Raw genomic sequence first — 25,089 nt, forward strand, 5'->3', positions numbered from 1 at the left:
CCCCCTCCTGGGTTGAAGCGACTCCTCTGCTTCAGCCTCCCAGGTGGCTGGGATTACAGGCATGTGGCACCACACCCGGCTAATTTTTTTTTTTTTTGTACTTTAGTAGAGACGGGGTTTCACCATGTTGGCCAGGATGGTCTTGATCTCCTGACCTCGTGATCCACCCACCTTGGCCTCCCAAACTGCTGGGATTATAGGCATGAGCCACCACGCCTGGCCGAAGCCATGGTTTTCAGTTTCTGTCTCTAGTGACAAGTGGAAAAAAGGGATGAAGGGGCTTTACTGGTCCAACCAGAAACAGAAACTGAGAACCCATTCTCCTTCTTGGACACCTCTGCTTCAGGGGATCCTTGTATCCACTAAAGCCCATCCATAAACCCCTTGGAGTCTTATCCATCCATGATGATTCACCACCTACTTCCCAAGATTCCGTTTCTTCTACACTTACTATGCAAACAATTACAGCTGGGGTAATCACTTACTTCCCCTGCCATCTCAGCTCCTGGGTTTTCTTTGCTGTACACTCTTCTCTTTCCCTTTCCTTCCACTTTTGGTAGGCATGAGCTATGTGAGCAACTAATAGGCAAACACCACAAAGCCCTTCAGAGGTCCCTCCCAAGCAGAGTGCTACGAAACGGGCAGAGAGGCGTGTCCAGGGCCCTCTGGAGGCCTTACCAGCCAGGAACAGCTGCCGCTCTCCCATCTCCACGGTCTCACAAGCACCTCTGTAAAATGGCATCTTCCAAAACTGAGCTGTGAGACAGATGTCTGCTCGTCTTCAAAACGGCTCTGTAATACACCCTGGAGGTAGGAGACTAGCAGGAGGGCCAAGACGGGTTCCAGGCTTCACCACTAGCTAGCTGGGTGACCTTCGGAAATTAACTAACTTCTCTGAGCTTCAGTTTCCTCCCCAAACTTACCAGGTTATTGTGAACATCAAGAGGGATATCCATGGAGGCCCTGGCACACAACACACAGTAGGCAGTCAACAAATGTGAGCTTCTTTAGCCCTGTGAAGGAAGGGGCAACAGGCCCCATCTTCCCCACTGCGCTCGCAGGGCACACGCCCACCCACATGCTGGGCTACAGAAACCGTGCCTGTAGCCACGAGAAAAGGGTGGACACCCACCCATGCCATAAGCCACTGACCGGAGGCTGGCTCCCAGCTGGTATACTTAAAGCTGATATAATAAGGAGATTTTTAAGAGCTTTTAGCCTTAAAATATATGTTACTTATTAAATTTTAAAACTGCTTATTAAAATGCCACATATGGTTTTAATTACACTTGCTCAGATGTCTCAGGATTTTCTACTCCAGAGTCTGTCATGTTAGGAGTTGTTTAACAGGCAGCAGGTATATACACAGCCCACATGATCCTAACCCAGAGGTCTCCTGGGTCCATCCAAGCTAGCTCTCCATGTACCACCCTTGTCTGAGCCACTCTAACTGGGAATCCTGTGGGTTCCCTCTGCCTATGGGGCCTGGGTGGTACCCCTCCTTTCCCACTGCCTTGGGACCAAGCTGGCTGCAGAATCGGACTACAGCCTCAGTCCTGATTGGATGCCCTACAAGATCCTCACTCCTCCAGCCCCACTGCCCCCTCCCCTGGCCCTGCAATTCAGCCCTGGGAACAGATCTTCCAAGTGAGTTTAGCATCCCCAGAGAACTACTTCCCATATGCCAGATGCCTTCATATTTCCCTGGCTTGTATTACTGGGTCGTCTGATATCAACCATTCCTAGAACTACAACCATGTCTGGTATAGCTCCTTGGATGCTGTGACCCCTCTGCCTGCCCTCACTAGACTTTTTGTCTGTGTCCTCCCAGATACTGCCTTCTGCTTAGACCTCCTTCTCTCAAGCCCCTGATGGCAAGAATCTGCCAGAGTTACAGTGCATTCTTCCAAAACCACCCACCCCCATCTCCACCCAGCACGGCTGCCAAGTGCCTGAGTAGATGAACCAGCCTGCAAGGGATCACCTGCCTAGGAAGGCAGGAATCTAGGAGCAGGGAGAATCTGCACTAGGTGAGAGGTGGAGTCAGCAGTAACCCCACCCATTCCGGCCTGGAGAGAAAATGGTCTTATCAATCGCTTTTCTGCTGTCAAACAAATTCTAGCCATGTAAACAAACTATTTCAGTGGGAAAATATCCTTTTTTCGTGGTCATAAGCTGATCATGGGCATTACCATCTGAGTGATGTACTGGATAATTCTGCAACCTGCCCAAAGTAGCTGAGAATCAGTCCAGATTAGGAATTCTGAACCTAGGGGTGGACTGGGGCTTCCATGAGCCACTAGAAACCGTATACAAACTGTTGTGTTCATTGAGGAGAGGGGTTATTACTTTTACCCAATCTCAGAGTCACATGACCAAAAAATTCCTTCTGATCCAGAAAGATTCATGGCTTGCGGGAAGGAAGGTAAAAATACTCTGGTGGTCACAGAAGTGAGTAAGGACCAATAAAGCACCCTTGGCTGGCCAACTTGCATATACTCAGGCCATGGCAGGGATGTGGCTGCTAGGAGGAGGGAATAGACAGCCTTGGGGCTAGTATTGCAGTTCCTCACTGCTTTCACCAGCACGGGAACCTCTTCACTCAGCGGGTGCAAGGACCTTGTTTGCATATAATACTTAGGATAGTAAATTCAAAGAGCTACAAGTTTGACTCTCAACAAACCCCTCCTCACCAGACTTCAGAAATGCCCTGAAGAAGCTGGCAGCAGTCACAGACATTGTTTCACCTCACTCACTCTGTGTGCAAGGTCCCCAGGAGCCGGTATTTCTACAGAGAACTTCTACCATAGTGTCCTATTTCATACTCACACTAGGAGAGGAGTATTATTAGCTCCATTTCACATGTGGGATCAAACAGCTTTTAAAGTTAATGATTAAAACAACAATGAATCAGAATGTCTGGCTCTATCTGGTGTGATGAGGGAAGCATGGAGAACACCTGGTCACCACAAGTGCTTTATCTTATGTAAATCTGAAAGGCAAGCCTCCCTCCAATCAAGGGACAGATACTCTTGGCAACACCGACAGCAGGTCACATCTGTAATAGTCCATCAGAAATCCTAGTCCACTCACAGCTGAAAGGGAAGGGCAGGGCTGGGACAGATGGATGCTGACGTCACAATCTGAGAAGAACCAGGAGGCAACAAAATCTTACTGCACAAGAAAGGCTAAGGGACTGCCTTTGTCACATATCGAGACACAAACAGTACCCCTTTCTCTACAGGAAGAGGCCGGCTCAGAGGGTTCTGCGCATGGAAGGACCTCCTTGACTGCCGGCCAGTTTTTTCACTTCCTAACGTATCAACTGCCAAGCACAATGCTGTCCGCAGGAGTGACATCCAGAAGGCCAACATGTGCTCTTCCTGGTGCCAAGATGGGGACAATGAATTCCTTTTGCCAGTGGCCCAAGGATTTGAGTACGCCTTGCAATGTATACCCAAATGGGTGGAAGGGCTGGATGGAGGAAAGGAGAATTACTAGGGAGAACAGCAGAAACCCAGCTGGGTAACTCTCCAGGAACACCAGGTCTCCTGGTTGGGTCACTCGTGATAAGATGTGGGAATCTGTCCAAGGCCAAGCTCTAGATCGTCAGGGATCCACAGCGCCTCTGGACACCCTCACCCCCTGCCCATAACTTCTCTATAACAGCAGTGAATCTGGCAAACTTGGAGGCAATCGGTATCCACTACATAAACCAGGAGGTGGATAAACTAGGGAAAGATGGGGCTAGGACTTGAAAAGATTATTATATTTTGCAAAACTTACCATTCATGTGTCAACATTTTATATATGTACCCTGAATAGGTAGAGATAATAGAAATATAGCAGAATATACTTCTGATCCTAAAAACGTAGGGGGGAAATTGTAGAGATAGCAGGTGGTGGCTATTATATTTAAAAGCTTTACTGAGTAGCATGTGTATTCATCTTTTTAATGGATGTGTGAGCCAATCAGAACACTGAACACTGAATGGCCCAAGAACAACATGAAACCAAGCAGAGTGCTTCCCTGAGATTTTTCAAACTGGGGCTGAGGGAGACATTCGCTTTTCCCCTTGGACCACAAGCTTTAAGACTATAAGCTTAGAGCAGACCACAGCCACGCCCCCACTGCATGAAGAAACTGATGGAAGAGAATGTGGCCAAAGTGCTGACAGAAAGAAGCAGATGCAAGAGACTTAAGGTCCTAACAACGTTTTCCTTCCCAGACGTAGTCATCAACCCAGGCCGCTCCACCCCTGCCTGCCCAGAGGTAAGTTTCCTAGCTCACACCATTAATGTGCATTTACGGGCTCACCTTATCAGTGTGAGATTAAAACTTGAGATGGAGATGTAACGTACTGTGTTGGGCTCTGTTAGAGATTATGTGTATAAAATGTGATCTCTGTATCTGAGAAATGCTACAAGGAGCCAACATGAACTGATGTTACATGAAAGCATGCATATCATACACCCGTTAATAATAGGGTTGTGCACTCCCGTGTCAGTAATGAATGGAAATTAATGGTGTTTGGCAATCTCTTCCAGGGACTTCCATGAGAGAACTGACCTGTCTTGAGTTTTCATGGATAAAGATGACATGAATTTGCCTCTAGGAAGAGGGAGAGGGATTCATGTTGTTGGAATGTCCTGTGCCACTGGTGTAGGAGTAAGTTCTGCTCCCATGCCCAGCACCTCCCAGCCAGGGGAAAGCACGAAACAACTGCACTCTCAGCCCTGCTTATGTGGCACCAGGATGTTTCCAAAAGGTTATTCTGCTATGTAGAAGGCAACAGGACCCTATTCAGAGGTACTGGCTGAGACATTCCCTTACTGAGGCCAGGTGAACTTTTCCAGGTACAGTCACCTGGGAGGGCAACCCTGATGACTTCTTTCTACGTCAAAGGATGGGACACTTACATCATCTCCAAATTACATTCAAATCTTCCCAAATGTGCTCCTTAGTCCTTAGGTGGATGTGGCCTGGAAGTTTGGGAGCCCCTGCCCTCAGTCTGTGTGGGCCCATAGGGGTTTCCTTCTCCCCTTGCTATTATTTTACTTACCCCAGTAAGGAACCCTAGCTCTAACCCTGTCCTCCAGGGTTCAGCTACTGAAGCACTCATTAAAATGACCGGAGCCCTTGTCTGTTGGCCCTCATGACCCACGTCTTATTGTCATCATTGGAATGCCTGAACATGATAGGGGCCCACTGAACATCTGGATAGCTCAGGGATTCTCAACCTGGGGTCCACAAAAACCTGGAACTAAGACACGCAATAAGTGTGCATGCATATTTCTGGAGACACGGCTCTTATTCATCACATTTGCAGAAAGGTGGAAGCCCTTCCCTCTCTCCCCAAAAATAGTTCAGAACTGCAGAGGCGTGAGGCCACCCAGAAGTTATGCTCCTCACTGGGTGAACCAGCCATGCCAGCCTCTGGCTGAATTAGGGCTGGTTCGCACTTTGGCCCTAAGAGTCATCTTACACTCTCAAACTCTGAACTAGCTGGGATTCCAAACTGGGAGAGGCCTCCAAAATGCAGTAACTCCCAACTCACACCACCTGTACTCTGTTCAAGTAATCCTGAAACCAGCAAGTAAGAGGACTTGACTCTGTTCTGTCAAGAGAAGACAGAGGAGGGGACTGAACTAGGATGGGCTCAGTTGGACCACACAGACCCCTTCAAAATATACCCACCTGGGCCTGGTAAAAATAAGTATCCAGCTGGAGACTGGTGGTCACAGGAAACAGTCCATCAGCTTCCTCATTTCTTCTACACAAAAAGCTCTTTCGAGAGTGTGAATGGGGGCTTTATATAGTAAGTTCTCATCCACAGGCTAATAAATATGTGAAATGGCCTCTCAGACCAGGTTCTTGCAGCCTGGACACTGAGGTCATTCAAGAAACAATTAGATGCCATCTGGAGAGAGCTGGGACTCCAAAGGAAATTGCCTCGAAGGGCCAAACAGCATGCTCTCATTCCCAGGGTCCGACACAGCCTTATCTTCATTCACATAAAGGACGAATGGAGCTCAGCCAGTGAATCCACACTGGGTGCACTGAAGGAGCCAAGGCTGCAGCAATTAATAAAAGCTTAAGGATCAGGAGAATGAGCACTTCCAGCCTGCCCCAAGTAAATAAATCCCTCCAACGAATTTATCCCTTGACTGCACTTCCACATTCGAGCAGAGCACCTTGCCATAACCCCAGCGTTGGCCTCCCCAAGCTTGGGGATTTCAGAGTTTTAATATAAAGCACTGAGAGGAAAGCTACAATTGCTTCTGGCCCAGCACTTTATAGTGTATGATGAGTAACCAGATCTTTACAGTATATCATGAGGACGACTTTGTTGTGTTACATACAGTTAGCATTTCCAGAGGCGTTGCAATCCACTCCACTAGAAGGAACAGCCCCACAATTGAGAACCCTTACTTTGAGGATTCTCAATTTCTCCCTCATTTTTAAATGAAAGTTTAATGTCTTTTCCATATTAATAACCAGTCTCTTTAAATGTAAATGCAACTGTTGGGCAAGCTGAGCTGAAAAGTAAACTTTGCTAGAGAAGAAAAGATGGATGTAGATAAACATGAGGGGATTATTTGTGTTTTCATTGTTTCTGCAGCTTTTAGGCTCTTAAGTAGCAAGAGACCCTCTGGTACAGTGGTGCTCAAAGTGTGGTCTGCAGGCTGGTGGGGGGAGGGTCTTCTGGGGGTCTGAGAGGTCAAAACTTATTTTCATAATAAGGAGACATTTTTTGCCTGTTTCACTGGGTTGACATTTATACTGGTGGAGCAAAGGCTATGACGGGTGAATTCCTGGTGCCTCAGCACAAAGCAGAGGCACCAAACTCTACCAGGGGCCCTTGCTTGACTCCCACTGGATCAAAGAATTGAAGAAAAACAGCCAGTTCCACCTAGAAGTCTTTGATGAAGCAGTGAGAATTATTCACTTTATTAAATCTGGGCCCTTGAGGACATGTCTCTTTAGTATTCTGTACGATGCAACAGGACATGCACAGAAAACAATTCTGCTGCGTTTTCAAGCACAGAGGTTGTCTGAAGGAAAAGCAGCTATAGAACTGAATTAGGGCTCAACTAGATGCTTTTTTGTGGAATATCATTTTTACTTCAAAGAATCTCTGACAAGCTTGGTTACTTGGGTATTTATTTGGCAGACATTTTCTGAAAAACGAACAAAGTGAGCCTGTTACTTCAGGGAAAACAACTGACAGTGTTTGTTACCAATGATAAAATTCCAGGTTTCAAGTGAATATTAGAATTTTGGAAAACTTGTATTCACCACCACGAGTTTAACAGCTTTCCATTACTTTATTTTCTGATGAGATTGGTGGTCATATTAATGAATGTGAGTTTTGATATTACATAGTGAAACACTTATAAGATCTGCATAACTTGTAAACCAATATTTTTCAAATGGCTAATGCATGATGATATAAACTCATGCATGGGTAAAAGATCCATTCAAATTGCAAGATAGACCCATTCAAACTGAAATTTTTTTTCTTTTTTTGAGACGGAGTCTCTCCCTGTCACCCAGGCTAGAGTGCAGTGGCGTGATCTCAGCTCACTTCAACTTCCACCTCCTGGGTTCAAGCGATTCTCCTGAGTAGCTGGGACTACAGGTGTCTGCCACCATGTCTGGCTAATTTATAGTAGAGACGGGGTTTCACCATACCGGCCAGGCTGGTGTCAGACTCCCAACCTTGTGATTTGCCCGCCTCGGCCTCCCAAAGTGCTGGGATTACAGGCATGAGCCATCGTGCCTGGCCTCAAACTGAATTTTAAGGAAATAAAGTAAAACAAGTTCACTGACAGGGTTTCAGAGTCCACACTGCAATTAACCTTTAAGGAACTACAACTTGCTGAGTTCTAGTCTAGTATCAAAGACCAATATCTGTAATGACATGAAAAGGTGATTAAAATACTCTCCCTTTTTTAACTGCACACCCGTGCAAGGCCACATTATTTTAAGCTTCAAACAAAATAACATAAAACAGAGTGAACACCAAAGCAAACACAGGAATCAAGTTGTGCTCTATCAGACACAAAGGAGATTTGCAAATATGTAAAACAATGCTACTCTTACCATAAATTTATATTCACTGATACATAATGAGTTTCTCATTTTTATATGAATAAACATAACACACCTGAAATGCTCATTAAGTAAAAATAAGTTAAATAAACATTTTTAAATATTCCATTTTAATTTCTAACATGATGAATATCAATAGCTAGAAGTTGTATAACAAAAACTTTTTAGGTTCCTTGATAATTTGTAAGAGGTCTTCAGACAAAACAATTTAAGAACTTCTGCTCTAATATTTAAGTTACTTGTTTTACATAATTTTGATTGAGCCACAAGTTTTCAGTATCTTATCTATGGAGTAGACTGAGGTATAAAATTACAGGGGTGTTTTCATTTTTATAAGTAACTATCATAAAAACACTATTAGAAAAAAATTAGAAACTGAGAAAAATGTAAGAAACAACAAATAAAAAAAATCTTTTAGTTGCCAAGAAGTTTTATTTTGACCTATTAAATGACACTGAGTCATTCGAGTCCTAGATTTTTATTTTCTGAACATTCTGGCACAAACGCACGCCAAGACACCTCCATTGACAACAGCACCATCCTACCAGCGTCATGCATGGCTCCTCTCTTCTCCCACCTCATGTCCAGTCCATCAAGAAGTGCTGATTGCTCCACCTTCATGTTACATTCCTAGAACCCCTTTCTTTACTGCTCTCACAGGTCCAAACTACCATCATCTCTCATCTAGACAATCACAATGGCCTCCCAACTGGTCTCCCTGCTTCTGTCCCTGTCCCCTGCAGTCTAGCAACAACACAGAAGCCAAATGAACCTGAGATGCCTCCCATCTCATTCCAGAAGAAAATTAAATTCCTTATTTTGACACACAGGCCCTACACAATCCCTTGCACATCACCTTCTGCTGCTCTTAACATCAGCTGCTTTCACCAGCTCCAGCCTCTGGCCTCCTTGTCCCTCCGTGGAAGAGGCTGGCTTCACAGCCTTGCCCTTCTTCTCCCCCTTAGACATCACAGTTGATTTGCATTTCCACTTAAAAGTCACCTTCTTGGTGAGGACTTCCCTGGTCACCCTATCTAAAATTTAATGTCCCTCTACCCCAACTTTCATAGCTCTTTCCCCTGATGCATCTTTTCTGCCAAGCACTCATCACCAGCTGACACGGTTGACTTGCTTGTCCTTATTGTCTTCCCAGTCCTCCACCCCCAAGGTAAAAGCTCCAGTGGGGCAGGTATGTTTTGTTCACTGCTGTATTCTCAGCTCCTGGAATAGTGACCAACTCAGGGAAGAGACTGAACAAATATTTACTAAATGACTATGTACTAGCCACAAAAAACTCTTTCTAACAGAATCATTAGCAAAGCCCAAATGTCAGTAGGGAACTGGTTAACTAGAGCTGCATTTCATACAATGGAATACCGGAGGGAAGGAAAGGAGGAGGGAGGTCCACATGGTTAAGACAGAACGACGTCCAGTGAAAAGAGAAAGTTGCAAAGTTATATGTAGTTAAGATATTTTCGCAATAAGTAAGTAAAATTCTTCCCAAACTCATTGTTCTCTTAACAAAGTGATTTCTTCTGAGAATCTCTTTTCCCATTCAAGAAACATGGAGCATCTACTGTTCTCCCAAGGTTCCTCCTGCTCCAGTCAGCCTGGGCACACGCTATCACCCAGGCGTGGGGTCCTCTGCCTTACCCAATACCAGCATGCTTCCTGCCAAGCCAAGCCGTTTTTTAGACATCAAATCACGATTCAAATACAAGTCCTTTCCAGAAAACTTCTTGGTTACCAGAGGTAAGACGTCAAGTCAAATGCAAGCCTCCTATCTCAAAATCTACATACAGTATTACAGCATTTTAGAGCTTTTCGTTCAAGAACATTGACAATTAATTCTAATAATAAAATTCCTTGACAATTTTAACCTGCCTTATATAAATCCATTGAAAACCACTTACCTTTTCATGTATTGTAAACACACCTCTTTTTTCTGCAGTTGAATACAATGTCCTAACATGCTATTACATTTAATATTAAAGGCGCTCAGAATATTGTAGCCAAACACTGCACTGTCGTGACACTGATGACCACTAGAGGGAAGAGCTTCACAGCAAATGATTCTAAAGCTAGACATCCAGGCCTTTCCTTTTGGTGTTGAAGTTACTGACTGCTACAATTAACAAGATCTCCCAAAGAGCAGCTAGGTCTAAGCTACAGAAGTTGCCAGAACTACATATATCTATGCCCAAATATGTGAGTAAATATTTAAGATGTTAACAGCAACCCCACAGTTTTTATACCAGGTGGGAAAGAGAAGGAAGGTAGACTGAGGTTAGGTGTGGGAACCTCCTTGCTGTTTTGAAATAAAAACATTTAAGAATTTCTGGAAAAATTTTAGAGACATCAGTGTTACCTGCTTTGGGAAACAAAGTTTTTGGAACAACTACATTCCCCCTTCCCTAAATTTAAGTGCCCACGGTGTGTACATTTTAAAATAACTGAAGAGTATAATTGGTTTGTAACACAAAGAATAAATGCTTGAGGTGGCAGATACCCCATTTCCCCTGATGTGATTATTATACATTGTATTTATTTTTAAAAGTAAAAATAAAAGTGTTATTTTTAAAAGTAAACAAGGCCAGGTGTGGTGGCTCACGCTTGTAATCCCAGCACTTTGGGAGGCCAAGGCAGGCAGATCATGTATTATTATACATTTGTATGTATCAAAATATCTCATATGCACCTACTCTGTACTCACACAAATTAAAAGTTAAAATAAATGCCCTAGTGCATCTGGTGTATGTGCTAAGTCAGTCACTGAACCAAAGAAAGGTCCTTGTCCTCAGGACTCACATTCTAGCGATAAGTTTTATTTTTAAAAGTAAACAAGGCCAGGTGTGGTGGCTCACGCTTGGAATTCCAGCACTTTGGGAGGCCAAGGCAGGCAGATCATGAGGTCAGGGGTTCGAATCTAGCCTGACCAACACGGTAAAATTCCGTTTCTACTAAAAATACAAAAAATTAGCCAGGCATGGTGGCTCACACCTGTAATCTCAGCTACTCAGGAGGCTGAGGCAGGAGAATCACTTGAACCTGGGAGGCGCAGGTTGCAGTGAGCCACTGCACTCCAGCTTGAGCGACAGAGCGAGACTTTGTCTCAAAAATAAAAATGGAATGAAAATAAAATAAAATGAAAGTAAACAAATAAGGCTGGGTGTGGTGGCTCATACCCGTATGAGCCATCTTTGCAGTGCCAAGGCAGGCGAAATCACTTGAGCTCACAAGTTCAAGACCAGCCTGGCCCACATGACGGTGAAACCAGGTCTCTTTAAAAAAAAAAAAAAAAAAAAAAAACACCAACAATCAGCCAGGTGTGGTGGTGCATGCCTGTAGGCCCAGCTACTCAGGAAGTAAAGTGGGAGCATGGCTTGAGCCTGGGAGGCAGAGATTACAGTGAGCTGAGATTGTGCTATTGCACTCCAGCCTGGGTGACAAAGCCAGACCTTGTTTCAAATGATAATAACAACAACAACAGGCAGGGCGCAGTGGCTCATGCCTGTAATCCCAGCACTTTGGGAGGTCCAGGCGGGTGGATTATCTGAGGTCAGGAGTTCAAGACCAGCCTGGCCAACATGGCGAAACCCCATCTCTACTAAATATACAAAAATTAGCCAGGTGTGGTGGCGGGTGCCTATGATCTCAGCTACTCAGGAGGCTGAGGCAGGAGAATTGCTTGAACCCAGGAGGGGGAGGTTACAGTGAGCTGGACCGTGCCATTGCACTCTAGCCTGGGCAACAAGAGCAAAACTTCATCTCAAAAATAAAATACAATGAACAAACATATAAAATTTGGGATAAATGAGGACAATATAGAGAGTAATAAGAGTGACTTGGGGGTTGCTTTTAGTAGGGATGTCAGGGAAGGCCATTCTGAGGCAGTGAAATGTGAGTCAAATGAACCAGCCACATAGGGAGTGGCCTGAGTTATAATAGTCACTACATTAGGTGCATTAAACGCTCACAGTCACTAAGCTGGTATTTACTGAGTGCTAACTACATGCGGGGCACTGCGCTAAGAACTAAGAACTTCACCTGTATTCACTGTTTAACGCCCAGTCTTCCCATTTACTGTTTAGGAAATTGAGCTCAGGGGAACTTCAGTAACTTGCCCAAGGTCACACAACGAAAAAATGGCTAAGACAGGACTCTGGATCTGTATTAGTTTCCCAGGACTGCCATGACCAATTACCACAAACTTGGCAACTTTAAAATAGAAATGTATTTATTGTCTCACAGCTCTGGAGGCTAGAAATCCTAAATTAAATATCCAGAGGGCCACGCTGGCACTGAAGGCTGCAGGGAGGAGCCTGCCTTGGCTCTTCCCCGTCTCTGGTGGTTGCTGGCACTCCTCGGCTAGCAGACTTATCCTCCCCCTCAAATCCCCGCCATCTCTGTCTATTCTCATATGGCCTTCTCCCTCTATGCCTGTGTCTGTGTGTCTGGTCTAAATCCCCTTCTTATAAGGACACCAGTGGACTAGAGCCCATCCTTGTGCAATATGACCTCATCTTAATTTAATTATATCTGCAATGGCCCTATTTCCCAATAAGGTCACCACTCACAGGTACTAGGGGTTAGGACTTCAACATATCGCTTTTGGGGGACATAATTCAACCAACAGTGTCCTAGCACCCACTCCAAACCACTCAGCTATTCTGCCTGAGAACCTTCCAGGCAGATAGGAAGGCAAAGCTCCAGGGACACCAGGGAAAGCCAGGGTGGTAGAGGACTGTGACTATCAGGGTGGCAGGAGACAAGGTTAGAGGTCGACAGGGCACGCTGGATTCGAAGCCCAGTATGGAGCTGAGCCCTGTCAGAAGCCACAGTTTCAATTCTTGCCTGCCTGTTAGTTTTTCAGTCTCTTAGCCATCCCTACAGTTTGGGATCTCAGAAGAATCCTTCCTTGAGCTAGAGAGGATGGTGCCTCAGCTTCAGGGCTGCACAGAATACAAATTCACACAGAATGTAAATCTGGTCTTATTCTTCTCACTGGCCAGGCCATGTTCCTTTCAGCAACTCCAGAGGGCAGCTACAGCATTTGACCTTGTCTCAAACCACCAAGTTCAGGAGGCCCAGTGAGAAATCACTTCTCTCTGACTTGGGGCATGACAAAAACATCTCAGGCTGCACTGACAAAGCAGTGTCTGGCCTGAGGAGTTATCCGGACAAGCCCCAGGCAGGAGAGGCCAGGGTTCAAGTACCCATCCAGCCCCACACATCTTTTCATCCATCGGGGCTAAAGATGTCAGAACTGACCAGGGCAGCAGAGAGATGCTGCTCAGAGCTGACAGGTACACTTCACAAGATGCAGAGATGCATCCATATCCTGCACAGTGTGACAAGAGCACTGTCCTTGTGATTGTGCAAGATCACAAAACTTGCCCAAGGACTCACTCTTGTTGAAAGCCTGCTATACACTATTGGGAAGGCAAACAAACAGTAAAGGTGCAGTCTAGAGCAGGGGTCAGAAAACTCGTTTTATAAAAGGTTCTGTTAGGTTTTTGGGGCCACAGTATCACAACTACAGAGGCCCCAACTTAACAATGGTCCCACTGATTTTCAACTTTACGATGGTGCTAAGGTGATACGTAGTAAAAACTGTCCTTCAGATTTTGAAATGTGATATTTTCTGGGCTAGCAACATGCACTATGATACTCGGGTGATGCTGGGGTAAGCTATAGTGTTCAGTGGCCTAAGCTATGATATTCACTACATTAGGTGTATTACATGCATTTTCAACTTAAGACATCTTCAGCTGATGATGGGTTTATTGGGATGTGGCCCCATCGTAAGTGGAGGAGAATCTGTACTCAATCTCACCATTATAGGGAAAGAAGCCACAGACAATACATAAATGAACGGGCATGGCTGTCTTCCAATAAAACGATCAACACACATCAAAACTGGAACTTTGTATAATTTTGCCATTCTTCTTTGGATTTTTAAAAAGTCATTTTAGCACTTTGAGAGGCCAAGGTGGTGGATCAGCTGAGTTAGGAGTTAAAGACCAGCCTGACCAACACGGTGAAACCCTGTCTCTACTGAAAATATACAAAATTAGCCAGGGGTGGTGGCAGGCACCTGTAATCCCAGCTACTTGGGAGGCTGAGGCAGGAGAAGCGCTTGAAACCGGGAGGTAGAGGTTGCAGTGAGCCGAGATCACGCCATTGCACTCCAGCCTGGACAACAAGAGCAAAACTCCATCTCAAAAAGAAAAAAAAAAAAGCTGTTTTAAAATATAAAATCTACTTTTAGCTTAGTGGCTAAAAAAAAAATAGGTGGTAGGCTAGATTCGGTCTTAGGCTATAGTTTGCTGACCCTTTGGTCTAAAGATATCCACAAATGCTCAAAGATTAATGTCACGGTGGCAACAAGGTTTCCAAATGGACATCCCCTTTCCTTCCTATTAACTGGCTTCTGGTACAATGCTAGGTACTGGTGTGGTCCCAGGGCCCGTAGCTTCTCTCCCTCACCTGCACCATTTACATCCTGTTAGAATCTCTCAGCTTTCCTAACAACTGGGTCTTAATTCTGTCTCTAAAAGGCCTTCACCACATGGCCTAACTTTTCACTGCTGCTATTTCAGGTCAGGCTCCTGGTCACACTTTCCTCTCACCTGGTCTGACCTGACCAAACAATTACAAACACATGGTATATACCAAAAAAATCTTGTGGCTGGGTGCAGTGGCTCACACCTGTAATCCCAGCACTTTGGGAGGTCGAGGCAGGCGGATCACAAGGTCAGGAGTTAGAGACCAGCCTGATCAACATGGTGAAACCCCATCTCTACTAAATATACAAAAAAAATTAGGAAGTGTGGTGGCGCATGCCTGTAGTCCCAGCTACTCCGGAGGCTGAGGCAGGAGAATCTCTTGAACCTGGGAGGTGGAAGTTGCAGTGAGCCAGATTGTGCCACTGCACTCCAGCCTGGGCGACAGAGTAAGACTCCATCTCAAAAAAAAAGAAAGAAAAGAAAAGAAAAAAGAAAATATCTGTTGAATGAGCTACTGCAGTCAAAAATTTTCAAGCTCAGCACTTTCTCCATATTCATCAGTGGTCTGGCCTCCCTGATGTGGCCCATCTCAAAATGGAAAATTTCTCCTACTGAGGTGGCATCACTTAAGGACTGAAATATTATAAGGCTTTAGCTTGCCCTTATTTTTTTTTTTTTTGAGACAGGGTTTTGCTCTGTCACACAGGCTGGAGTGCAATGGTGCAATCTTGAATCACTGCAACCTGTTCCTCCTGGATTCAAGCAATTCTCCTGCCTCAGCCTCCCTAAGAGCTGGGATTACAGGGGCACACCACCAGGCCTGGCTAGTTTTTGTATTTTTTTAGTAGAGACAGGGTTTCATCATGTTGGCCAGGCTGGTTTCGAACTCCTGACCTTGTGATCTGCCTGCCTCGGCCTCCCAAAGTGCTGGGATTACAGGAGTGAGCCACCATGCCCAGTCTAGCTTGCTTTTTAAAGTCAGACTTATTGGGTATAATTCGTATTCAGCAAAAGTCACCCTTTTTAGTACAATTCCACGAGTATGGACAACAAACCCCAGTTGGGTTACTACCACCACAATAATGATATTTCTATTTCTATCATCCCCAAAAGCTCCCTGGTGCACTTCATCTCTTCCCCAACCTCTTTTCAACCATTCATTTGTTTTCTGTAAGTTTTGCCTTTTCCAGAATATCAAGTAAATGTAATTACAGATATGTAGCCTTTGAGACTGTCCACTTTCACTCAACATAATGTATTCAAGATTCATGCATGATATGGTTTGGCTGTGTCCCCACCCAAATCTGATTTTGAATTCCCATGTTCTGGGAGGGACCTGGTGGGAGGTCATTGAATCATGGGGGCAGGTCTTTCCTGTGCTGTTCTTGTGATAGTGAATAAGTCTCACAAGATCTGATGGGTTTTGCTTTATTTTTGTTTTTTTGTTTGTTTTTTTATGAGAATGAGTCTTGCTCTTGTTGCCCAGGCTGGAGTGCAATGGCGTGATCTCAGTTCACTGCAACCTCCACCTTCCAGGTTCAGGCAATTCTCCTACCTCAGTCTCCCAAGTATCTGGGACTACAGGCATGTGCCACCATGCCCTGCTAATTTTTTAGTAGAGACAGGGTTTCTCCATGTTGCTCATGCTGGTCTCGTGCTCCCAAACTCAGGTGATCCACCTGCCTTGGGCCTTCCAAAGTGCTAGGATTATAGGCATGAGCCACCACACCTGGCCTGTTTTGTTTTTTGAGACAGTGTTGCTCTGTCACCCGGCGGGGGGGAAGTGCAGTGGCGCAACCTCAGCTCACCGCAACCTCTGCTTCCCGGATTCAAGCGATTCTCTGCCTCAGCCTTCTGAGTAGCTGGGATTACAGGCATGTGCCACCATGCCTGGCTACTTTTTGTATTTTTAGTAGAGACTGAGTTTCACAATGTTGGTCAGGCTGGTGTTGAACTCCTGACCTCATGATCCACCTGCCTCGGACTCCCAAGTGCTGGGATTACAGGTATGAGCCACCATGCCCGGCCAATGTGATGATTTTAAAAACGGGAGTTTCTACCAGGTACGGTGGCTCATGCCTGTAATCCCAGCACTTTGGGAGGTTGAGGTGGGCAGATCATTTGGGGCCAGGAGTTAGAGACCAGCCTGGCCAACAGCACAAAACCCCATTTCTACTAAAAATACAAAAAAATTAGCTGGGCATGGTGGTGCACACTTGTAATCCCAGCTACTCAGGAGGCTGAGGCAGGAGAATTGCTTGAACCTGGGAAGTGGAGGTTGCAATGAGCCGAGATCATGCCACTGCACTCCAGCCTGGGCAACATAGTAAAACACTGTCTCAAAACAAAGGTGGGGGGGAGTTTTCTTGCACAAGTTCTCTTCTCTTGTCTGCTGCCATGTGAGATGTGTCTTTCACCTTCTGCCATGATTGTGAGGCCTCCCCAGCCATATGGAAATGTAAGTTCAATAAACCTCTTTCTTTTGTAAATTGCCCAGTCTTAGGTATGTCTTTTAGCAGAGTGAAAACAGACTAGACTAATATGATGTATGTTTCTGTGTATATCAATAGTTCATTCCTAGGCTGGATGCAGTGGCTCACATCTCCTAAAGTGCTGGGAGGCCAAGGCAGGAGGATTGCTTAAGGCCAGAGTTCAAGACCAGCCTGGGAAACACAGGGTGACTCCATCTCTACAAAAAATAAATAAGTTAGCTGGGTGTGGTCGTGAGTGCCTGGAGTCTTAGCTACTCAGGAGGTTGAGGTGGGAGGATCACTCAAGATCAGGAGTTTGAGGCTACAGTGAGCTATGATTGCACCACTGAACTCCAGCCTGGGCAACAGAGTGAGACTCCATTTCTTAAAAAAAAATAAGTAGGCTGGGCGTGGTGGATCACGCCTGTAATCCCAACACTTTGGGAGGCCAAGTCGGCCGGATCATAGGTCAAGAGTTGGAGACCAGCCTGACTAACTTGGTGAAACCCCATCTCTACTAAAAAAATATAAAAATTAGCTGGCGTGGTGGTACCCACCTGTAATTATAGCTACTCAGGAGGCTGAGGCAGGAGAATCGCTTGAACCCAGGAGGCGGAGGTTGCAGTCAGCTGAGATCACACCACTGCACTCTGCACTCCAGCCTGGGTGACAGAACGAGACTTTGTCTCCAAAAAAAAAAAAAAAAAAAAAAAAAAAAAAAAAAAACCTAAGTAAATGAAAGTCCATTCCTCTTTATGGTTAAATAATATGCCATTGTATGGGTGTATTAGTTTGTTCCAGTTAAAGGACTTTGGGACTGCCTCTAGTGTTTTGTCAATTATGAGTAACGTCACTATAAGCATGCATAAAGACTTTTATATGGACACGTGTTTTCATAAGGTTTTACTTTTTATAAATGGCTACATTTTCACAGACCCAAAGGATACGATTCCATTGAGTGAGGGAGACTGTCGTACACACCTAGGATGTGGGAACATTCTACCTCAGCATTTTTTAATAACTGTAGTAACACCAAACCTCCAAAGAACATTTGCAGAGAATGTTTTTGGGGCAGAGTGGAAGAAGTTGGATGGGAGCTCCCTTTCATCCCTCTACATGTGGGCCCCAGAGCGGGCCAGGGCTGTTTTACATTCACCGCTAGCAGCGTTTGATCTCTGGTCCCACAAGGGACGGCACTGGCTCTGCCAATGTGCACACTCAGGCAAAAACCTGCAGAGCCAGCCAATTGGCCCATTATTTGGTTCATATAACTTGTTAAAATCTCACGGAATGTACAGCGTGCCATTGTTTTTTTAAGTCCCTTTCATGACTTTGCGAGCTGGCTAATTCAGAGCAGACTGGCCTGCTTTCCTGCTGGAAGAAAAGGCTTCCCTCAAAGACAGCTATTTAACCGTGACCATGGCTGCAGCCATCTTGAGCACAAAAAGGGAGCTGAAGTCACGCCATCCCTTCTCCACTGAGGTCTCCGGCAGCCAGGGCACTTATTCTTGGCGTTAGAGCATAATTATTCCTTTTTACAGATGCTGGATGACCTAATGTATTCCCAGCCGGCTGCAGGAAATGGCCTTGCTGAGATCTGAGACTTGGATGGCCTGTAACATCTACAGGCCTAGAAGACCCTTTAGGAAGGAGAATTTTTGGAGCACTGACCCCAAAAGGACAGCTCCTTGAGTTTCTCTGGGGTTATCTGCACTGTGAAGGGAAAATCTGCAGGGCTCTGTCCCCACTCAGGATGATAGCTACAGCCTTTCCTTTCTTCTCCTAACCTGCGCAACGAGCTTAGAGACTGTAGGTCATTCTATTACAGCTCACAGTGGGTCTACCAAGAACCCACCAAGGCTGACTACACAAAAGAAAGAGGACATGCGTTCACTAGGAATCTAGCCAGGAACAAAAGGCTGCATTCCGTCCTGACACTTCCTCACTGTAGTCGCCTGGAGAGCAGGCCTTTGTCCACAGGCGGGCAAGCATGCTGTTTACAGCCTGGCCACAAAAAACCACTTGTCTACTCATGGCTAATTTGAGAAAAAAAAAACAGGCATCCCAAATTTTCTTTTCTACTTCACCATATTTTCTAGTGTATCTTTTTTTGAGGACAATTTATTTAAAATTTTTTTTTTGAGATGGAGTTTCATTCTTGCTGCCCAGGCTGGAGTGCAGTGGCACGATCTCCGTTCACTGCAACCTCTGCCTCCCAGGTTCAAGTGATTCTTCTGCCTCAGCCTCCTGACTAGCTGGGATTACAGGCATGCACCACCTCGCCCAGCTAATTTTGTATTTTTAGTAGAGACAGGATTTCACCATGTTGGTCAAGCTGGTCTAAAACTCCCGACCTCAGGTGATCCACCTGCCTCGGCCTGCCAAAGTGCTGGGATTACAGGCATGGGCCACCATGCCTGGCTTTTGAGGACAACTTATTTAAAAATGGAAAATGTATAATAAACACTTCTTCTAAAAGAAAAACCACCCAGCCCTGCCCTAGCCAATCACTTTCTCCCTCAAAAAAGTACAGCTTAAACCATCCCCAGAAAAGAAACTCTTTACTAAAATAACTGTAGGGCTGGTGTGTGAAGAGGCCAAAAAGTAGTAGTCTTGCCCAGGATGGTGGCTCGTATCCATAATCCTAGCACTTTGGGAGGCCAAGGCAGGAGTATCACTTGAGGCCAGGAGTTCGAGGCAAGCCTGGGCAACACAGTGAGACCCTGCTTCTTTAAAAAAAAAAAAAATTAGGCATGGGGGTGGTCATCTGTGGTCCCAGTTACTTGAGGGGGCTGAGATGGGAGGGTTGCTTGAGCTGAGGAGTTCAAATGAGCTATGACTGCACCACTACACTCCAGCCTGGGAAACAGAGTAAGCCCCTGTCTCAAAAAACAAAACAAATAAAACAGCACTAGTCTTTAGCCTAAAAAGAATATAGGTATAAAGGAGAAGGAGATAATGTAAATTTTTTTTTTTTTTTTGAGATGAAGTCTTGCTCTGTTGCCCAGGCTGGAGTGCAGTGGTACGATCTCAGCTCACTGCAACCTCTGGCTCCCAGGTTCAAGAGATTCTCCTGTCTCAACCTCCTGAGTAGCTTGGATTACAGGCACCCACCACCACACCCAGCTAATTTCTTTATCTTTAGTAGGGACAGGGTTTCACCATGTTGGTCAGGCTGGTCTCGAACTCCTGACTTCAGATGATCTACCCACCTCAGCCTCCCAAAGTGCTGGGATTACAGGTGTGAACCACTGTGGCTGATGGAGATAATGTAAATTTATATTTAGTGCAGGTTGTGGGGGCAACTTCTGAAGCTTAAAGAAGCAGCTCCAGGGTAAAATAAAAGGAGGAGAATAATAAAGAGTAGAAGTGAGCCTAGGCTTCAGAGGTTCAAAGGAGGTTATGGAAGTTAACCATGATGGATAACAGAGCAATGCAGGAGTGCCGGGGTAACTTCCACTCTTCCGGGAACACGGTGATGGCAGTTATGATCCGTCACAGTCTTGGTCTTCACGTCCAAGATACAACATAAAATGCTATCCTATTCCAATCAATATGCCAATCTTATGATCAACAGCAATCATACAATTAAGAACTCCTTACCACTGGCTACAAGATTTTCCTCTCTAGCCTATTCTAGGCATTAAGAATCCTAAAACCTTAAGCCAGAAGGAGTATCAGCCCACCCCAAGGTTTCTAGTTGTGGGGACGATGGAACCCACAGAGAGAAGGTGGCCAGGGTCACATTGCTAATTAGAACCAGAGTATGGGCCAGGTGCGATGGCACACACCTGTAATCCCAACACTTTGGGAGGCCAAGGTGGGTGGATCACAAGGTCAGGAGATCGAGACCAGCCTGGCTAACACAGTGAAACCCCATCTTTACTAAAAATACAAAAAATTAGCCGGGCATGGTGGTTGGCACCTATAATCCTAGCTACTCAGGAGGCTGAGGCAGGAGAATTGCTTGAACCCAGGAGGTTGCAGTGAGCCAAGATTGCACCATTGCACTCCAGCCTGGGTGACAGAGCGAGACTCTGTCTCCAAAAAAAAAAAAAAAAAAAAAAAAAAAGAACCAGAGTATGGACCCAGCTCTCTTGCTGGGCTGGGGTCCTCAGGGGATGTGTACTTGGAGTGTCTGTTACAATGTTATCTAGGAAGGGGAACACATGGAGCTGTTACCATTTATTAACATTTTAGCACTACTGTTTTATCTGATTTTCTAAGGAACTACTTGACAGTGGTCTAAGAAACTGGACACAGTGTAATTGTGTTTTATTGAGGCAAAAATCTGGCCAAATGCAATGGGGCAGTGAGTAGGCTGAGCAGTGAAGAGAGAAAATTCTATTTCACAATTTTGCCTAGGGTTATTGGCTCTAAAAGATATTTCCTCCTATTAAAAAAAAATGTTTGGTTTTATCTAGGGTAAGGTATGCTAGGTACGCAGAGGAAAATTCCAGAGCTGTATACCAGGAACCAAAGTCACTAACTACATGGTAAACAGCAGGAGGAGGGTGGAGCCACTCTGGAGGGTTCGGCTTTTCAACCTGGAAGAAATCTTTCCTTTCAATGCAATGAAAGAGAATCAATTATAGCTAGTGCTCGACTTACGACCACGATTGGTTCCAACAGACCGTTCGTAACACAATTTGGTCGTAAGTTGAGTAGGCTATATGCACGTGGAGATGGTAGTGCTGCCGGAAGCTGGTCCGCACTGTCGTATGCCCAGCTGGGCAATGTTTGCACTGCCAGACGCGGAGCAGTCATGGCTAGCAATTGTGGTCGTAAAGTCGAATGGTCGTAAGTTGCATAGGTCATAAGTCGATCAATACCTGTATGTTTGACCAGAGAAAAGGACCTCATGATTAGACAAAAGGTAAAGCCAGGCTCTCAAGGTGATCATGTTTTGAGGTACCGTGGGGGCAAAAAATTGTGAGGAGAGAAGGCTAGGAAAACATGGAGAAAAATGGAAAAAAAAAAAAAAACACAAAAGAAAAAACCAAAATTCTCTCCTTTGAGTGCCAGAATAAAAGAGACAAAAACAGTGAAGAAGGAGATCTCCAAATCCCTGGGCTACTTTTGGATCAGCAATTTATTTTCCTACCACATCCAAACATCAAATTAAGCCTTTGGGATCTTGTTGCTGTCAGGGGTCCCAGCAGGAGGCCTGCCTGCTGGCCAAGGTAAAAGAGCTGCAAACAGCCCTGGGGCTTCTCAGCCATGCATATTTCCCTCCATTCCACTTGGGATGAACAGCTTGTAGCTAAGGAACCAAGAAACTGGTCCCCTTTCACCTGCAATACACACTGTGCGCAGTGAATGAATGTACTGCAATACAAACTGTGCACAGTGCTAGGGCGACACACAGACAAACCGCCAGAGCTGAATATTGGATTCTTTCTCCATTCAGCTCTCTCCTGCCACAACACTGCAGTCCCATTGCCCCACCAGCTACAGGGGTCACCCTCAGTTCCCTGTCTCTCCCAGACCCAAGGAGGCAGGAGGCAGTCCCAGACCTCTCTCTTCTTCTCGGGCACTGGAAAAACCAAAGGAAGATGGTTGGAAATGCTCCGATGGGGAGGGGAGCAACATTTATAAGACACAGGGAGGGAGGAAGACCTGGGGCTGGAGCTCCTGCCAGGGTTTGGACTGCCAACTGTTGGCCACAGTTGGGTGCTTCCCTCTCATCCTGGATGAGACTCAGAATGGGATCAGACTCCCCCCATTCTGGGGTCACAATGGATCCTAAAACTTGGCATCTTGATGCTTGTTTTTTCAGCCAATGAATCTGAACCTACTGGAAGGGGCCTTTATGATACAACATAATTCACATAGAACTACTTTTCTCCAAGCTTAAGAGGCATTAAGTGCAGAAGGGGATTGTAGAGAAGAAGTTAAGGGGGTCAAACTGCACCCCAGTTTATCTGCAACTCTCCTACCTCCCTTGATTTATCTCCAGCCATGAGGCACCAGCTGGCATCAACTGATGAGTCCAGCCTTCCTGGCACTGGTCAGCCTGGCTCCACAGAGCAACTAAGTATGAGGAATGCTACAACAGACCTGACCCAAGAAATGGGCCCCTGGGTCCCCTTGGACCTTCAGGGCAGAGATCTCTATAAGTGTGCTCATAGAGCCTTAGTGTTTGTAGAGGCAAATGAAAATACCTCACACTGGCTCAACACATTCCCAAACCATCCCTCTAATCAAGGGTGAAGTGAGAAAGAAAAAAAAAAAGTGATACATTCAGGCGGGATACAGACACATCATTTATAGGCCTCTGACCAGATCAGATCAAGTTAGGAGGAAAAGGTATCCTTCAGAATACCTCAACAAGTTCTTGAAAAGGAGAACCCTCTGAACCTCAAAGAGCAGCTCCATCACATCCCACTGCCAGGAGAAGGTGAAGACAGCCCAGATAAACAGAAGCCACTGACAACTCCAATATCTCTTCTTCATCAATACCACTCAACTCACTATGATCAATATTCAAAAATGAGATGCAATAGCTTGGATAATACCTCAACAGGCCACTCCAAAATCCTCTATATTTAGCTTTAGAATTCACCACCAAATTGGCTGAGCGTGGTAAGCTCATGCCTGTAATCCCAGCACTTTGGGAGGCAGAGGTGGGCGGATCACGAGGTCAGGAGTTTGATACCAGCCTGACCAACATGGGTGAAACCCCGTCTACTTAAAATATTAAAAAAAAAAAAAAAAGTAGCTGGGCATGGTGGCACATGCCTGTAACCCCAGCTACTTGGGAAGCTGAGACAGAGGAATTGCTTGAACCCGGGAGGCAGAGGTTGTGGTGAGCGGAGATCATGCCATTGCACTCCAGCCTAGGCAACAAGAGCAAGACTCCATCTCAAAAAAAATAATAATCACACACGCACACACACACACACACACACACACACCCCAAATAGAATTCACCACCAAATTATCTTAAAAGGGGTTTAGACTTTTGTAAAAGAAAAGAGTGAGGTATTGGAGTAAAGAAAGGCGGTATACACACAGCCAGACTGGCCCCATGGTAGGAGACAGCCAATTTCAGAAACAAGGCATGGAGTGACTTTTAAAGGACTGCTGTTATGCACTGCAGAATTCCAGAGTGCATTTTTAGTTAAGTTAAATCATAGTCTATGTGAATAGCATCCTCTAATAGTTTGCAATGCACAACCTGCACAAAAACATGTGATGCATCTGAGACGGACAAAGATACAGCATTTATAAAGCTCTGACCAGATTCTCGTGTGGTAGCTCTGAGGGTTTAGGATTACACATTTGTTTCCATGAAAACACAGCTCAGACGTCATTCAGGTGTAAGAGAAGGGAAAAAAGAATATCCGCCTCCATTCCAATAAACTTCACTATGACTGCCAAGTGGTTCTGCTGGAGCTTCCTCCTCTCCCATCCATCCTCTGGTCTTTTAACGAGGGAAGAAATGCCAGAACTCTGGGGGAAGGCATAGGTACACACAAAAGTGACAAGCCTAAATACTCTGATCTGGGATCCTGCCCTTGGGATAGTGGAGATGGAATGAGGCTCCTGACTCTAAACACTAACTACTGCCACGATTTCTCCCAAAAAGTAAGTATGTTGTCGTAAATCCAAGAAACTAAATGTGACAATCAGAATTCTTTCTTCTGAAGGAAGTGCCAGATTACAGTTCTCAAACATAAAAGAAAATAAAGCAAACATCAACACCAGAAAATAAGAAGGCAGAGGAAGAAGTGAAAAGCATCTTTTCTTCCTGCTCGAAGAAATACATTATTTTGAAGGGTTGAATATTTAGAAGCATTGACTGCCAGACCCGCTGGAAAGTAACTAAGTAACTAATATTACTACTTGGCCCCAGATTCGCCCTGAGCAAGAGGGTGGCTGTTGGAAGGGAAAAGATGGCTCATAAAATCTCAGGGAGCCCTCAGTCCTCCACAGAAGGTAAACATGGGTCCACAATTCCCTGTCTACATTCCAAAATCCAAAAGACTCT

General features: G+C 45.3%; 1 protein-coding gene across 2 annotated transcripts in view; it reads right to left on the minus strand.

Moving 5' to 3' along the window:
• The window catches only part of BCAR3 (BCAR3 adaptor protein, NSP family member), a 132,969-nt gene that overhangs the window by 56,564 nt on the left and 51,316 nt on the right, over window positions 1–25,089 (minus strand). The gene's annotated exons all lie outside the window — the stretch shown is intronic.

The sequence above is a fragment of the Sapajus apella genome, unplaced genomic scaffold, assembly GCF_009761245.1.
Source record: "Sapajus apella isolate SASKATOON/1434 unplaced genomic scaffold, GSC_monkey_1.0 scaffold64, whole genome shotgun sequence".
Taxonomy (NCBI): domain Eukaryota; kingdom Metazoa; phylum Chordata; class Mammalia; order Primates; family Cebidae; genus Sapajus; species Sapajus apella.